The sequence below is a fragment of the Colobus angolensis genome, unplaced genomic scaffold (assembly GCF_000951035.1).
Source record: "Colobus angolensis palliatus isolate OR3802 unplaced genomic scaffold, Cang.pa_1.0 Scaffold12, whole genome shotgun sequence".
Lineage (NCBI taxonomy): Eukaryota > Metazoa > Chordata > Mammalia > Primates > Cercopithecidae > Colobus > Colobus angolensis.
The window spans coordinates 8,923,648-8,927,656 of record NW_012113141.1 but is presented as its reverse complement, the minus strand read 5'-3'; the positions used below and the strand labels follow the sequence as shown (position 1 = coordinate 8,927,656).

Here is a 4,009-nt window from a genome sequence, read left to right as displayed (position 1 = left end):
AATGTTTTTCTTTGTATATCTTTGAGTGTTTTCCTAGTTGAGGTGAACATGTGTTTCTTTCATAATTTTGGAATGCATCTTAAAGCTTTACAAAAGTAGTTTGGAAGTGGGTTATGAAGAGTCAAGTGTTACATTGTGTGATAGGGAGCCACTGAAGATTTTTGAGTAAGGGAATGATATGGTCAGGAAAATTAACCCAGTAGGAGTATGTATAATGGATTAGAGGCAGCAGAGGTGGAGGATGTGCAGAACAATTAGAAGGTTCTTGTAGCAGCAGTTCAGTCAGAAACTAGTAAGAACTGAACTGTGATAGCAATAATATGTGAAGAAAGGAAGAGGAAAGGGGGCGCAGGCTAGAGCTCTTGAGACATATATGCCCAACACTGGGAGATGGTTGTGGGTGGCATGTTTTTCCATTAAATTGTGTCAACCAACACATCTTGCATCTTGAAACCCTGAATAAATGGCTGTAATCCATGCATATTACTCTTCTCCAACCTCCTCCAGCATCCCCTTATTTGACATTTACAATAAAGGCATTCAAAATAATGTACGTTTTCATGAGATTTGTATCATCTTCCTCAATAAGTTGAGAACATCTTAGAATGTGAGATCATACAGAATACTTACTGGTGGCCCCAAAAAGTGCAGTTTCATTCGTTCATCATAGTTGGTGGTTTACACAAATGCTCTTTCTTCATTTGTTCCTTGAAGGAACAGCCCCAGTCCCCTGGGAGTTTACCATCCAGTGAAGGGGACAGACTCTCAACAGGAAATTCTATTATAAGTGAGGGTAATGGGACGTGGGAGGACACAGGAAAGTGATCTGTGAGCTGAGACCTGAAGGAAGAGGATGAGCAAGCCAGGTGAAGAGAAAGACAGGTCATTCCAGAGAGACAGCGAAAAGCAGGAGCAAAGCCCTTGAGGTGGGGAGTAGCATGGCACACTTGAGGAACTAAAAGGAAGCCTTGGGTAGCAGGAGTTCCGGGTGAGGGGGTGTGGAGGCAGACCAAGGCAGAAAGGCAAGCTGGGGCAGAGCCAGTGTAGACCCGCCAGCCAGGGGAGGCAAGCTCAACTTGTTCTCAAGAACAATGGGAACCCGGATGCTTTTAAGCAGAAGAGAAACATGGTTGGATTTGCTTTTTAAAGAAGGCACGCTGGTTTGGGCTAGGACTACAGGATGCTCAATGGTCCGTTTTTCCCATTAGGCTGGGAGCTGGCCAGGGGCTGAGATGACCCCATGCCATTTATACCGTTCTCGTCTGTGCAGATCCCACTCCTGCTCTGCACCGGCCTCAGCTGCAAACGGTTGTGGTTAACAGGCTGGTACTCCCCCATCAGAAAAGTAAAAGTCCCCCTCCCTCCAATACTCCCCCAGGGTAAGGAGTCGGGATGCTCCAGATCTGAAGAAAAGATGGAATAAGGATAAGGATGGGATGTGGGTGAGGCAAGGCCGATTTATTCTCTCTGTGCCTCAATTTCTTTATCTATGAAATGGGGCATTCATGGTACCTACCTCAGAGAGTCGCTGTGGGCGAGGACATAATTCATACGAAATTTTCTAAATGGCACCTGGCACAAAATGAACAATCAGAAAGTGTTAGTTTTTGTTTTTGTTCTTCCTGAAGGATAGGTGGGACCCTGTGATCACGGACTATATTCCCGACTGTCCGAGAGGATGACTGCTCACATCCGCAGAGAGAGCGTGAGGACCCCTGGGCCAGGAGTAACAAATGACCTAAGTTTCAACAAATCTCACGTGCAAGTTTGGGCCTGGGATCCTAGTCCGCAGATGCTTCTGTTCCTATGACTTAAAAAGAGAGTACCCCCAGGTGAGGAAAAGGGAGCCGCCCTCTGCCCTCCCACGAAACCCGGTTCAGCCTGAGGCTTCCGGAGACGGGGGCGCTTGGGGGTGCCGTGACCTGAGATCCCGCTCCGGGGCGGTGGGGGCGGAGCCTGGCCTCGAGCGGGCGGACCCGCACGGCTGAGGGGCGGGACCGGCGCGTCAGCCCGCAGCCCCACCCCCAGCGGAAGTGCCGCCGGGGCCGCCCCTCCCTCCCGAGGCCCGTTCCCCTCGCCCCTCCCCCGGCCCACTCTTCCTGGCGCAATTCGGCTCCCGGAGCTGGTTCTGCCAGGGCCCCAGCACCGGTTCAGAGAGGAGGCCCCGGGTCCGCGCGTCTGGCTGTGTCGGGCGGTGCTCTCTGTCCCTCCCACTCCCCAGCCCTCCTTTCCATTTCTCGGTTACCTGCGCGGCTGCAGGCGCCGCGGGGGACTGCACAGGTAAAGTCTCGGCAAGTGAGGGCGCAGGTGTGGGCGCCTCCTGGGTCAGGCGGGCAGGGGAGAGGCCGACGGCAAGTGCCTGGCTTTAAAAAGATTGATTTTTTTTTTTTTTTTACAGTGATTGTATTGAAAGTGGGGGCTTGGGGAGGGCAGACACGGACCCTAGGAGCGCTGCAGGGCGCTGGGGAGACAAAGGGGCGGGACTGAAGCCCCGAGAGCTTGGGGGCCGGTTGAGTTAAGGCCCCGCAGCTTGCGCAGGCTCCGTGGTGCCTGGGAGGTGGTGCGCCGGTTGGGTGGGGGCGGGTCCAGACCGCGGGGTCGGAGAATTGTCCCCCACCCAGTCCCCGAGGTGACTGGGTTTTGACAGTCTCCCCTCCCGGGCGCGCACATTCCCAGGTTTGGAGAATGAAAATCAATAAAATCGATGCAGTGGCAAAAAACACGAAACATATTGGGTTATTATTATTTGTGTTTGTTAAATTCTTTTTGGTGGTTTTTTTTTTTTTTAAACTTGTTTCTTAGAAAAGGTGGTTTCGGCTTGGATAACGGCCTCAGAGAGGGACGAAAAACGCCCCCTGGTCTCCCAGCAGGGGCCGGGGGCCTGCCTTAGGTCCCAAGCCTCGAAAAACGTCCCGGGTCGGCCGTGCGGGGTCCGGCGGCGGGAGAGAAGCCCGGAGCACGCTCGGTTTCCGGATACGGCTATTCCCCGCACCTCACCCTCTGCCCTTTAGGGAGATGGCCCCCCTCCACCGACATTTCCCCGGTTCACCACCCCCACGCCCCAGGAACCGCGCCTCCTTCCCTCCCCCGCGCTCTCCCCGGCGCTTTAAATAATGATATTTGCATGCAGGGAGCGATTCATAAATATGTCAGGGCTGGTGAAATATAGGCAACATTTCAAACTTTCTATTTAAAAAACATGAATTATGGCCGCGGAAAATGTGTTCCCATTTAAAGGCGATACGAAGTATTTGGTGTCTCGTCCCCGGGCCCATCCATCACGCAGACAATAAAGAGAGTTTTTCGCCCTGACACCCGCGATTTATGGGCGCCCTTCTCTGCCCTCATCACTCACCCGCCGTGGCCGGCCTGGCGACAGGCCCCGCGGAGAGACGCGCGGCCGCCCCCGCGCGGGCTAGCTAGCGCACTTTGCGCCCTCGCCGGCCCCGCAAGATCTCGACTCCCAGAGGGAAGCACCCGCTCCCAGGAGTTGGGGGGATCGGTCTTGAGGGTCTGGGCAGCCAAGTGGGAGCGGAAACCACATTGGTTCTCCCACCCCGTGCAGCCTCTCAGGGCTGGGGCCGAGCGCGCCGCGGCGGGGTTTTGCTAGCCTTTGCTGTGTCCTGGCCTCGCCGGCGCCGCGCCTGAAGTTTGCAGGGCAGGCGGCGGGAAGTTAATTTAAGCGCTGGCTCGAAGTGAGCACAGAGAACTGGGCAGGGGGTTACCCAGGCCAATTCTTAGGCCATTCCGCCCCAGGGAACGTGAAGCTGTCCCCAAGCTTTCTTGAGCCCCGCCGGGCGGACGCTTCTGGGCTAATCTTTCTGCAACTTTTACAAAGCCGCCTCCTCCCCAGTTTGATCTCTGCAAACACATCCTGGGCGTCCGCGGCAGCTTGGAAACTATTTTTACCGTCTAGGGCCGAGGAGTTGCATTGAAATAAGGAAGGCGAGGCGCCTTCTCTTGCGTTTCGCCCCGGGCCAGGCTGGGTCACCCAGCGTCCTCTTCGTCC

General features: G+C 54.8%; 1 long non-coding RNA gene across 1 annotated transcript; it reads right to left on the bottom strand.

Moving 5' to 3' along the window:
- Positions 1–387: 387 nt before the first annotated feature.
- LOC105502221 lies at positions 388–2,536 on the bottom strand. The gene is made up of 3 exons (XR_001000302.1): positions 2,246–2,536; positions 1,517–1,572; positions 388–1,403 (listed from the first exon to the last, which is right to left on the bottom strand). It is a non-coding gene; the product is annotated as an uncharacterized LOC105502221 (long non-coding RNA).
- Positions 2,537–4,009: the final 1,473 nt, after the last annotated feature.